Here is a 14,417-nt window from a genome sequence, read left to right on the forward strand (position 1 = left end):
ACGTACTTAATTGTGAACAATTAAAAGTAATGCTAGAAGTTATTAAACAATAAAAGAAATGCAAATGAAATATGTACTAGCTTATATATATCCATTTTCAGGGTTCTCACAGGCCCTGCCCTTCGTTACCGATCGACTCGAGCCAGAAACGGACTCGGTCGGGCGATATGGTGACCCTGGGTGAATTTAGTATACTCGAGTATTACCTTGTAGTCCGACCACGTCCGGATGGGTGGAGTCCGGCCAACGTCCGGATGGATGGAGTCCGGTCAACGTCCGGAAGGGGATGAATGAACGAATGAAGGCACGAGGATTTTACTTCTCAAAAAGGAAATTTTCAAATAATTGGAGGAATAAGGGGAAATGTCAAGGGAATGAACGAACGAACAAATAGCTCCATGTGAGCCCGTATCCTTTTAATGAATGTGTTACTATCGCTTTCCATTGTAAAAATTTCTTGAATTATTGATACTCCATGTTTAATGTATTGAATTGACTACTCCATGTTTAATATATTGAATTGACTACCTGACTATGTGTTCGGAACCTCACTGAGTTTTTAGCTCACCCCTTTAGTTTTGTTTTCCTTAACAGGGGACGGCGAGCAGGATGAGAGTATAGACTAGTCTAGTCTAGTTCTTTTGTTTTTTTTTTTTTTTGGTACTGGTTCTCGCCCTAGTGCTTAGCACGGGTTGAACGTATGAAGGATTGAGAACCTTTGTATATTCGATCCTTATACTCCCTTTTGGGATGGCAATGTATATAAGTTCTGCTTTAAGTTTGGACCACTGCCCTATTTATTCTTGTGATTTATTTCGATTTTAATTGAGAACTGTAGTGAATGACTGAGTCTGGGCGAGAGTTGGGCAGGCGACCCGCCGAACCTTGGGATACGCCCTAGGGGAAGGTGGGGCTGTCACAGCAGTTGTTCAAAAGGTTGGCCTAATTTATAACTTGATTGATTCTATTTCTTTTTCTTTTTCTCAATGATGGTTGAACATGCATACAGTCATTTATTTAGGAGACAATATTATTTAGTTTTATGAACCTAAAAATCTAATATATTAGCTGATGCTCTGGTTTTAAGTTAATCTATATATCTTTGTATAGAATGGATCACTCTTCTACTACATTAAGATGATAAAGATGAATTCATAATATTCATCTCATGTGTGCAATAATGATAAGTGTCATATTTTACATTATTTCCATATATATTTGAATACATTTGTTATGTATTTATATGTGAAAGTTGTTCAATTCGGGGTTTTACTTTGGTTTTCATGTTTTAAACATGGTTTGTTGTAAAATTACAAAATTAATAGTTTTAGGTGGTATTTTATGTTTGTGTAGTTTGGATTTGAAACAAGGGCTTAAAAAGTACTTAAACATGTGTTAAAGGAGCACCAATAGGCATTTTGGAAGTTTAGAGTAAGAAAGAAATCAAATTGAAACCATGCCAAAGAAGTTAAGAAAGTTGTTTTCAAATACAATTTAGATTCTAGTTTGACATATCTCGGTATTTTGACTATAACTTGAGCTAAAGAGATCATATTGAGTTGAATTTTCACACGTTTGAAAGTTAAGATCAAGGATACAATTCTCTGCCACTCTAGTTTCCTATCCAAAAGTCCAAATTATAGAAATGATTTGCTAGTGTTGTATTTTGGAAACTTCTAAAATTGCCTTCTGAAAAGTTAGTGGTATATATTTTAGACATTGCTTCATACTTACATGTCCAAATGACTTGATTCTTGAATCATAGAAAAGCTAATTCAATTAAATACAATTTTCCTGTTTCTCATAAAAACTGATTCTATATGCTTCATAGAGATTTTTCGTTTCAAGTCGGTTGCAAAATAGTCAAAATCCATCATGGTAGGGATTCCTCTTTTGAATCGATTTCCAATTCTTTTTTGTATAAAAAGACAATTTGTGGACAAATTTAAGAAGCTGTTAGATGTACTTTGGTATCTATTAATAATGTAGATCTTCAATTAAACTTACTTTTCTTAGGTTAGAGTAGAATTAGAGCACGCTTTTCTTTGTTTTCTGTAATACAACTTTGGAAGAAAATTGAAGGAAGAAGGAGCTCTTTGCCTGTCTTGGAATAAAAGTTTCTCTTTTTCCTTTATCTATTCAACGTTACTTATTGTTTTTATTAAGTTAATTTTTGTTAAGAGTAGTTAATTACTTACTTTGGGATTGGATGGATTCAATTACTCCTTAGTTCATGATCTTACTTAGTTAATTGATGAATATTGCACATGCTATTTTACACCTTTGTTTGTTTATCTTTAAAATTAAAAGGCTATTAGTCGTGAAAACTTAAGCTGTTGATTTTCTAAAAAAAAAAAACTTAAGTTTTAGTTGGTAAATGTATAAACTTTATTGTGTAACTCACAAACGTAGAGAAGCATATAAAGTGTTCTTGTACAACCTCATGATTTTAATGACTTTTTATTTTACTTGATATCTCAAACTTTGACTTGTTTTTGAGATAATTAATGCATTACAAAAGTAGATATTAAAAATTAAGGAGAATTATACAAGAGTTAATTTATTGACTAATATTTTTGGTTAGGATAATTGAGGAATTCTAAAATCTAGGAATCTTTTGTCTTTGATTATTTTAGTTTTAATTGAATTTTATTTACTATTTGAAGTTTTTGAGATAATTTGTAGTCTAAATAATAGAGAGTTTAGTAAATGTTGATATTTTATTAATCTTTTCTATGGAATCGACACATGAATACTTGTCCTTTTTACATACAATTTGTGCACTTATGAGTGATAAGTACGGTTTAATTTAACTTCATCAAATGGCTGTAGCAATGATTATTTTCTTTACAATGTGCCATCATATTAGTATGATGAATTTGAATAACAAAAAGTGTCAATCGAAAAGTAGTAAGGAAAAAGTTGTTGACAAGATTTTTTATTTGTTTAGACTAATTATAGTGATATTAGTTATAAGAGTGAATTTAAAATGGATTGGCGCACCTTTTGGCATATTATATGAGAGAGTTATAAATGTTGTCGGGTAAAAAGATATTAAAATATGAGTTTGGTAACTTTCATGATTTGAAATTATGCAGAGATAATAAGAGCCAAGAGGGTTTGCTTGCATGGCAGCCTTTGGACCCCGTTCCAGACATCAAAATTTTATTAATTTAATTTTAAGTTTTATTAATTTAATTAATTCAAATTTAGATTTATTTATTTCAAATTTTTAGCTTTATTTATTTAATTAATTTATTTTTAGCTTTATTTGTTTATTTAATTCAATTTTAGTTTTATTCTGTTATTTTTATTTTTATTTTATTATTATTACTATTATTATTATTTATTCTTGTTTTCATTTTTATTATTTTAATTGATTTAAGGTTGCAAGTAGTAATTGGCATTTATTTTTATTTTGGTACGTTACGATTCATCATTTTCTTTTCTTTTTAAAACATTTTTTACAATAAATTTCAGAAAAAAGAAAATTCTTAATAAAGATCCATTTTTATCTTTTTCAAACTCAATTTTTGTTATAAAAAATGACATTTTGTAAGGTAATTAGAAATTAGCATTTATTTATAAATTGGTTTTTGAAAAGAAAGAAAAATATAAAACAAAAATAATATATGACACAAATGCAATAGGGTCAAATGGGGCACATGCAATAGGGACAAGTGTCCCTTTATTTCTTTGACAACATAACACCAAGAAGGTGAGGTGTCAGGACACGTGGAGGCCTAAGGAAATTTGAGACAAAAAGAAAAATAAGAAAAGGGGAAAATGGGGCGGCGGTGAAAAGGAAAAAAGGATTAGCCACTGAAAAATAAGAGAAGAAAGGGGAGCTAAGGAAAACAGGGGAAGGCTTCGGCTAAAACAGAGAAAAAGGAGAGGAGGTCATCGGCTGAACGGAAAAAGGGAGGAGGTTTTGGAGAAAGGAAAAAGAAAACAGAGCAAAAAGAGAGAGAGAGAGCCAGAGAGTAGACGGAAGAAAAATTGAAAAAAGAGGGGAGGAAAAAGGGAAGAGGTTCGACAAGAAAACAGAGCAAAGGAAAACCAAGAATCGAAGGAATCAGCAAGGAGTTGCTGTTGCCGCTGCTGCCACCAGAATCCACCACCACCACCCGCAAATCCTCACCGCAAAAGCTTGGTAAGGTTCCCTCTCTCCATTCCTCTCTTTAATTTTGCTAGCGGATGGGTGAAAATGAGAGGTATTGACCTGATTTTCTCTTCCTTTCTTCTTTTTAGTAAAACTTTTATCCTTTTCTGACGTCTATGTATTCATGTGGGGCTATTATTTCTGTTGTGTGTGAGAAATTTGATTGGGATGCTGTAAATTTTGGAGCTGATTAACTTCAAATTGAGCAAAGGATTGGCGAAATTCTTTATAACCCTGACCTGTTCGATGAAATGCCCAGTTGAGAGTTCTACTTGAAGATGATTTTGCCTGCGTTTTGCGTGTGAGAAAAAGGAACATTCGGCTAGTTCAGTGTTTGTCCGAACATGATAGCTAATTTTTTATGGTAGAAAACAGAGTCTTGAGAGGCTCTGACGTGCTGGTTTTTTGCACTTTTTCTGTTTTTATGCTGCCCTATGTTTGAGTCCGAATTGATGTTATGAGAGGGGGGTGTTGTGAGTTTCATTGTCAGTTGGGAATGGTTAGAATTGAAACCAGATTTCTGGTATTGCTCTGATCGCAAGGAAAGCTGAAATGCTAACTGATGTTAGCTCGTTGGAGAAGGCAATTACTTGTCTAAAATTGCATTTTCAGTCCCTCCATTTTCATTTTATTTTGTAATTTAGCCCCAAATCTTTTAGAACTTCATAATTCGACCCCAAAACCTTCATAATTCATTCAATTAGGTCGCTATTTTTGTTGCATTTGAACCCCCAACCTTCGCCTTATTCTGATATGACTCAAAAAATTGGAAAAAGTTAAAGTTATTTCGTCCTTTCCGACTTTAATCATCTTTTCATTTTTAAGTAGTCTTTTGGGGTAGATTAATTCTTGGTTTTAGGTTATAATTGTGGCTTAATAATTTTAGTTGATTTTTCCATGTTGGGTTTTAGTGAAATAGGTGATTTGGGTTGAGAGGTCATTTTGCTTGGGTTTAAGGGAATGGGTTTAGTTTATTATTTTTGGTTTTGGTTTGGGCTAGAGGATAGAAGCCCACCGGTTTTATTGGCTAATCTTCGGGTCATAAATGATAGATTGGCCCATTTCGTTGGTTCTGAGTTTGCGTTGGGCTGGGGAGTTTTCGGTCCAAACAAATAAGGAAATGGCCCAAATGACCTGTTAGGTGAAGAAGTCTGGTGACGAATTTCCATTCCAGCCCCCTAACTTTTGAGTATTTTCTCTATGGCCCTAAAAATTTTTAACTTCTTTCAATTAGGTCCCTAATTTAATTGCAAATAGGCCAAAACTTTAATGGTGGCCCCGAATCTTTGATGGTTTTTAATGGGCCAAAACTTTTGAGTGCTTTAAGGGGCCTCTTTTGGTCTTTGATGGTGGCCCCGAATCTTTGAGATAATTATAATTCGACCCCTAAAACTTTATTAATTTGTGCAATTAAGTCCCTGCTTGTTTTAATTTCTTAAATGTAGGTTGTTTACATGATTTAATTGATTCAATTTCATGTTTATTTTCATTTTTTATAAGTGTTTGTTAATTAAAGTGATGCCTTGACCTTTTTTATTTTTTTTTTGGAGGGTAAATAAGAAAATTTTCACTTTCTTAGGTCACCAATTCAAGGGAGGTATACTCTATCCTTTATTTTTTATTTCATCATATTTGATCTTATGTGCCCTTATGTGACTTTTATGTGTAATTGCATGTCCTTTTATGGGCTTTTTATGTTTTATTTCATTTATTTATTGTTTTGATTTTATATATATTTTTAAATTTAATTTGTAATTATTTGGAAGGCAATTAAATGCAAAAATTGTAATAGTTAGGTTATTATTTTACTTCATTCTTTATTCCCTTTAGATTGTAGCTAGGGCCTTCAAATGTAATAGTTAGGGTTTTATTTGCTTTGTGTGTTTTGCATGCTTATGTGTTTACGTGTTACTCGCTTTTTTAGCATCTTGCATCTAGATATCATGCTTATGTGCTATATGTAATTTATGTGTTTATTTGCTTTATTATGTTTTACATGATTTATTTGATTGTAATAAATGCATGACGTCACCACACTAGTCTCACGCTAGTCGTGGCTCCCTTTTTCTGATATCACACTAGTCCAATGCCAATTGTGGCTCCGTTTCTGATTCCACACTAGTCCAACGCTAGTTGTTGCTCCTTTTTCCGAGTTCTCACTAGTTCAATGCTAGTGAGAACTTATAGACATGGGTTAGTCCAACGTTAGACCCTTAGGAACCATCCTTGCGTTAGATCACATTTGTGTGACAATCAATACATTTCATGTATATTTTTTTACTTTTTAGGATCCTTATCACTTTTGCATGATATTTTCGCTGTATATATATATCTCTCATCCCCATGTGAGACATAACATTAGACTTGCATTTCATTTAAGGAAAGTTAGGAGTAGATTAGTGCATTTGCTTGATTAAATTAGGGACATTACCCCTCGAATATGGGATATGGACGAGTGTGATTTTTTAGGCTTAACATTCTCTCTGTTAAAGGAAAAATTAAAGTCACGAGTATGAGTTTCCTGCCCCCATTATGGTGCATTTTCTTAGGTCATTTGTGGATTATTATTGTTTTTTCTTTCTTTTCTTCGAGTCTCATCTTTTTCAAATTTCATGACCTTTTCAAAAAATCACTTTTGGACACCGCAATTAGTGCGATTAGTGCCAATCGAGTTTTGAAGAAACATATTTATTCTTTCGATAACCATTAGGTCTAGATTTGCATCCATATATCCAAATGTGATAAATTCTTAGATTAAAATAAGAAAATTTTTTGATTAAATCACGCAACTGGCCTTGGTTAGGTGGAAAGGGTGCCTTGAATTATTATTCTTGCCTTCCCTTTCTTCAAATGTGACTCCCGATCCTTTTTTTGTGATTTTTGAAGACTGAGAGTCGTTTAAAAAGGGGTCTGCTCTACTTTTTCTTTAAAAAAAAATTCATTTTAAGTGACTTGATACACTTTAACCCAATATCAAGTAGTGATTCCTATTTTTATTAAAAATCCTTTTTAAACTATTTTTTGGTCAAAATCGTCGCACTTTCAAGTACCATTTAGGCCAATTTTCTTTATTTATTTTCTAAGAAATCAAAAACTTCCTTTTCACTCAAAATAAATCAAAAACCCATTTTTCACACAAAATAAATCCAAAATTCATTTTTATAAACTCATTATTTTTTTCATTTAAAAAAATGGGGCGTGACACCCGTCTCATCCACTGGATAATGGCGGATGGTGGTTGCGGCACCGTCTTGTGCAGCGGTAGTCATGGGGAACGCCCTTTCCATTGATTCAGCTAGGGATTTTGGTTCAGTTTCAATGTTTCGGGGGGAGCCCGCCCTTCACATTTCTCACTAGGAGATATCACTGTTAGCTGCTCCCTTTCGTAACACGCTGATTGGCAGATTCGGTCATCACAGGCCTTCTACGGACATGATGCGGAAATTCTTTGTTTCACTGGGTTTGAAAGGAGAATGCTTGATGATAGCCATATCCTAATTTAGCTAACGCTGGAGGAAGACTATGCGAGGTTATTCGCCCATTCGTTCGTGGTTTGTTCATAATATCCCAATGTTGATTTCATACATTGACTATTTTTGATGGGTAAGATGAGACAATTTTTTCCACCAAATCACCACTGCACTTAAAGCTTGAAAGGCTTTTTCCACGGATCTCTAGTAAGTTCAATTCATCAAATGTCCGACTTGCCCACGTGAAAATAGCAAGTGTAAGAGCACGTGAAAATAGTATTGGCAGAGAGTTGAGTTTGGTGTCCAAAAAAAAATCTAAAATAAATTCAATGGACTTGGAAATAATTAGTTCATAAGCTTTCCGAAATCAACCAGTGATACTACTGCCCAACAATTTCACTGATTTCATTTCTTCATTGGCTTTTGAAAACAATACCACCATTAAGAATTAACCTTTTCCTATTGCCCTGGATTAAAAACCAAAGTGGAGACAGCGGGCATAATTAACCCACTATTTCTCTCAGCTATAGCCTCACCCACACCTATTATAATTCTCTTCCACTCCCTCTATTACCATCCAATTAGCGTCACTTTTACCCCAACTAGCCCCAAGCAATTCCAACCAGCGACAACATAAAAAGATATATGCACCCGCACATAAAAAGATATATGCACCTACTGATGATTGTCACCGTGAATAACATATGTATAAAAATAACTTCAACAATTGCAACCATGAATCAAATAGCAACACAAGAAGAAAATGAGTAAAGCCATGACTCAAACAGCCAACCAAAAAAATTTGCCAGAGAATATTTTGAGAAAAAAAATTAGGGGAAAATAATTGGAGCAAAAATTAGGGAATGGCCGCAAGCCATGAGATACCCTACCTGAGAGTTGGTGGAGAGCACATCAATCCCTTTCAGCATTGAACGCACAATTGGTCTAAAGTTTTGAAGAGTTTGAACGCACAATTGGTGGAGAGTTTTCTTTCTTCTTTGGAGAGTGTAAATAGCAAGTGTAAGAAGGTGAAGAGTAATATTGAAGACGTCTAGTACTAGTCAAATATAAGACCATCCAACTCAAAATAAGTTCCCACTTTGTAATTACAAGTACTGCGCCATATTTTCCATTTTTTTGTTTGAACAAATTTTTGGTACTACTCAACAAGACCATCCATGTCAATTGTTAACTTTAAGTTTTATTTAAATTTACCTATATATATTTTTATTACTAATATATTTACGAACAACTGTTAGCTTTAAGTTAATTTACTAATATATTTACACTCCCTCCCCTGAATCATCAAACCATTTCTCCTCCTTTACTAATATATTTATAATCACTATTATTTCTTAATATATTTATTAAAAAATTCTAATGGGTGGAAAATTTTGTTAAATTTAAACAACTAGTAAAAAAGTACTCTTGCTCAGGTTGTAATAGTTTATATAGGTATTCTAACTAGAAACTTTTGTTAATTTTTTAGTTAAAAACCTATTGCAATTTGAGTAACTATGACTAGTTCAATAAATCACCAAATTTACAAGAAAATTAAATTGATATTAAGGTAAGTGATGATATGGTGTTGTCACTAACTACACCATAGTTTTATTGACAATAACGGGTTGTCAGTAAACTTATACAGTGACAACAATGAAAAGTTGTCAAAGAAAGAAGTAGAAATACTGACGACTTTTATTAAGTTGTCATTATCGTAAAACCTGTGCTTTCAGAGTCCTATGGTGCGAAGTAATTTTGTGACGACAATTAGGAGCTGTAATTGAATAGTTAGCTGCTTTGAGTCAATTGTGACAACCTTCAATGTTGTGTCCAAAGAGCCCTATTCCGTGACAACTTTCTGTTGTTACTAGAAAATATTGTCACTGATGACCCTTTTTCTTTTAGTGTGTATGGCATCATTACACTCGAAGGTTTGGTTTCATTACACTAGAGGAGGTTCCTCTTTCTTACTTTCTTGGTTTCTATTGCATTCACGGGTCTTAGCAGGCCATTTTTGGATTCTTCTTCCTTTGGTGGTTCAATGGTTCAAATGGAAAGGCTGCAATAACGCTCGCTTCCAAGGTGCTTCCTTCATAGCATCTCAAGTGAATTTTCAGGCGGACCAATTTATGGAACAAATGGGAGCTGCGAAGTTTTTTGAAGCCTCTCAATTCTCTTGTGATTGGGACTACCTGTGGTTTGGTTTTGTTCCTCGATCACGGTTTAAATCCAAGTTCTTTTCGGTTTCTTGGTCTAAACCAACAACCCATTCTCTCAAGCTGAATACAGACGCGAGCGTATCTCAGGTAGGGGCTGCAGGCGGTCGATTGCTTCGTAATCATGATGGGGATTTAGTTTTTTCTTTTTTCAAAGAGTTTGGAGATGTTGATGTTTTGATGGTGGAAGATTTGTCGTTGCTGATCGGTCTTCAATTTTGTAAGGAGTGTATGTCCTACAATGTTCTTGTGGAGGTCGACTCAAAGGTTCTTGTTCAATTGGTGTCTTCTGGGTCAATTGCTAGGTGGTCTTTAATTGGCACTTTGTAGCATATACGGGCACTTCTGAACGAGCTACATGCTTCTTTGGTTCACATATATAGGGAAGCCAACTCCTCAGCAGACATTTTGGCATCTGCTAGGCTAGAGTGCGATTTGGTTTCCACAGTATCCGAGCACCTACCAATTGCACTTAAATCCAGTGTGCATCTTAACAAGTCCTTAGTCCTCATTTGCGCAAACACCGTATAAGGGAGCAGTACACCTCTTGCTTTTGTTTGTGTAGCTTATAGAAGAATTTTTGCCAACTCATTGTAGTCTTTTATGGTTTTGAATAAAGCAACGGACTGGCATCCCATTATTGTGTATGGGGTTTCCCAAAAAAAAAAAAATTCTAGGGTTTAATATGCACTTGAACTATTTGTGTTATTACAAATGACATCTTTATCATATTGATTGCTTATATTTATGTAAGTATGATAAAACCCTTAGAGTAAACTTTTGATGAAATCATAAGAGTTATGATGGTAAGGTTCATTCGATTATAAATAAGGTTTATTCTTAAATATCCATAGTCAAAGTATTAATAAGAAAGGGCATTATTAGTACAGTTAAACTAGCATATACTATGTTGTTTCTATATGATAAGTAGTAGATCTCATCAACTAGCATATGGGACATCTAAGGTAGTATACGGGTGTTTGATAGGATGATCAAATTCACTATATTGATCCGTATAGAGATATCCTTTTTTTTTTTTAAATTTATATATGTTATTGATAGGCAAGAGAATAGGTGTTACAATGTAGTTTGAGAAGGCCATTGTGACAACCTGTAAGGGAAAATAAATAAGGAGTACTTACTCTCTTACATCATGTCATTATTTTTCCCAACAGTGAAGAGTGTATTTTTTGAACCAAAAAGGACTAAGCGTGGAAGTTTCTTCTTTACGTGCTTGACATGCGAGAAATGCCTCGAGTCTAGCCGTGTAATCCCTATAGTTCATGACTATAGTGAGTGCGCATCAAAGGTGCCCAATTTTTGTAAGTGTGCGGCTTGTCTTGCAAGGTCATCCGCCTCCGTATTAACCTCTCTGTAGTAGTGTGACAGGGCGAATACAACCTAGTTTAGCAAATTTTGAATCCCTATGACCTCCACATCAATTCTTCATGGCATCAATTCTTCATGGCCAGTTGGGCAACCCTTTAAAAATGTGCAACAAGACCAGAGAGTCCATCTCTACCTCCACGTGATTGCAGCCCAAGGTGATACATAGTTATAGACCTTCGAGTAGTGCCTTTTAGCTTGCATGTTCGTTTGATACTCATAGTGTGAGGCAAAAGTAGCTAAGACTTGGCCACTTGAGTCTCTAACAATCCCACCACTACTCGAGTTTCTCGGATTCCCAGGTGAGGCACCATCAACATTCAGTTTTACGAACCGATCTGTAGGCAGCGACCAAGCGATAGTTAAGCATCTTGTGGGCTTGGAACACTTGGAGATGTGTAACCAACGCAGTGGCTAGAGCTCCAGTCCATTGTGGCTGTCCGAGGCAAAAAAGTGAGCGAAGGAGATGAAATGAAGCAACTCAAGTATGAGGTGAAAAACCTAGTTAGCCGTCAATACAGCTCCCTCATAGATGGCTTTATTCCTAGCTTTCCATAGTTCCCAACAAATTAGTAGTGGGATAATTTGAGTCAGCTCAGTTTGTAGCAACCCCCTGGAGCAGTGTGACCATCAGCTTTGTAATTGGAGCATGATGTCATCGGATAGCGCTGTCTGTAGTCCCAACTTCTGCTCCATTTTCTCCCACATCTGCCTAACCAATCGACATTCAAGGAAACAATGGGTAAGGATGTCCTTATTATCACAGAACGGGCACTTTGAAGGAAGATTGAAGCCAAACTGCTGCAGGATATCTGGGAATGGAAGCATAGAGTTGAGCAATCTCTACATGAAGATCGATATCTTGAGTGGTATCCTCTTGCTCCACATCAATCTCCTGGAGACCATTGAGCTTGAGGGTTGTTGAAGCACTTCTAGCGCGGAGGACAGTTGGAAAGCGCCATTCGTAGTCAGACACCACACCACCTTATCCTTACCCTGGCAAAGTCGAGTCTACTTGGCTTAAGTCCCAACCATTATCATGCAAGAAATCACAAACTCGAATGTGTGGAAAAGGCACCTGCCTCTTCTGGCCTGCAAGGGGCCTAGAACCAATCCAATTGTCATGCCAGAATGAGGCTCTACCATCCCTTAATAGGCCTTGTAGGTTATCTTCCACCAAGTCGCATACTCGTAACATGTGTTTCCAACTATAGGAGCTTGAAGGCTTCACCGTAGCTATAGAGATATGCTCAGATGTAGCATATTTGGAGAGCATGAACTGACACCAAAGAGTGTCGGAAGACCGCAACTTACACCATAACTTGCATCTGAAGGCTTTCGCAATGTCATCCAGCTCGCATAGTCCCAACTTGTTTTCGTGCGTGGGTTTGCACAAATTGCTCCATTTTGTCCAATGTCATTTGTCGCGTCCATCCACTTCTACTCAGAAAAAGGTGGACATGACCATCTCTAATTGGCACAAAACACTTCTAAACAGTTATGAGACTGTGAGCGTATACAAAGGGATGGCCGCGAGTACGTGCTTGATTGGAATTAGGCACCCTCCCGCAAATAGCAACCTTTTCTTCCACCCAACTAGTTTCCCTCTCATCCTATCCACGATTTGTTCAAAGTGTTCCTTCTTACCTTTACCTTTGAATAGCTTGCTCCCGAAGTAGATAAAGGGAAGATCTTTTTGTTGGAACCTCATCCATCGAGCTATCAACTGCTTCCTAGCCGTTGGGCATTTGAAAGACATCATAAAAAAACTCTTTTCCTTATTTATCTTCTGGCAAGAGTCTCTTTGCTACAGCTCCAAAAAATTCATTAAGGCTTGAATAGTGCGTCTTCCTCCCATAGAGAAAATAACAATATCATTGGCAAAGGCTAGATGTGATATTAGCATGCAGCCGCGGCCCAAATCGAATGGTTGTACTGACCTTGTCAAGATCATGTTCTTCAAACCCCGGTTTAGTGCCTCTGACATTAATATGAATAGGAATGGAGAAAGAGGATCTCCTTGCTTCACATCTCGGCTCACGTGGAAAAACCCGTATGGCTTTCCATTGACAAGGATTGAGAACCAAGCAGAGGACATGTTGTTTACAATCAAGGAGGTAAATCAAGGATGGATGCCGAACCGGTTCATCAAGAGTGACAAGAAATCCCATGAGACATAGTTGAACGCCTTCATCATGTCGAGCTTGAGCATAACGTTGTGTCCCTTAACCTTTTTGTCTATCGAATTAACTAGTTCCTGTGCAAGCAAGAAGTTATTCAAGATCTCCATACCACTGACGAATATCGATTGCTTTGGAGAGATGAGAGTAGGCAAAACATTTTTTAATCGATTACCAAGAATTTTAGTGAACACCTTGTTGATGAATGTGCACAGGCTAATCGACCTAAAATCCACAAATGTCGTCGGGGATTCCTTTTTTTTGGATTAGTATCATGAGAGTGCTCACAATGCCTTTAGGGAGTGGAACACCACACATAAATTCTCGAGCAGCCTGAAGAACATCGGTCGCAATTATATCCCAGCAATGAGTGTAAAACCATCCTGCAAACCCATCACAACCAGCTGCACTACTACCATCTAGTTCAAAAATTGGTTTTTTAACTTCCTTAAGTGAGACTTTAGTTAGAAGTTGACTATTCTATTCAGGCGTTATAAGAGCAAGAATATTATTCAGCAATTCCATAGATGCTAGGTTGTCTATGGCCGAGGGCTCTGCCAACAAGGACTTGAAAAAATCCACAGCTGCAGTACCAATGGCTTTATCGCTCTCAATGGTGCTCCTATTCTGGTTTTTGATTCTTCTAATAGCAAGCTGCGATCTCTTGTCCATTAGAGAGGAGTGGCAATATTTTGTGTTTGCATCTCCTTCTTTTAACCACTTAATTCTAGCTTTTTGTCGCCAAAAATCTCTTTATCTGCCAAGTGTTTCAGCAGAGCTGCATGAGCTTGACTCCATTGTAGGCGCGTTTCACAAGTGTCCTCTCTTTCTAGCTGTAGTTCTTTTAGCCTAACATTTTCTTCAGCTTTAGCTACATTATCGAAGATATTCCCAAAAGTGGTCTTATTCCATACTCGTAAATCAAGCTTTAACCTCTTCAGTTTTGTGACCAAAAGAGGCATTCCGTAACCTGGAGTCGACTGAGTCCAATTGCGTCGGA

This window comes from Coffea arabica, chromosome 8c, assembly GCF_036785885.1.
Source record: "Coffea arabica cultivar ET-39 chromosome 8c, Coffea Arabica ET-39 HiFi, whole genome shotgun sequence".
NCBI lineage: Eukaryota > Viridiplantae > Streptophyta > Magnoliopsida > Gentianales > Rubiaceae > Coffea > Coffea arabica.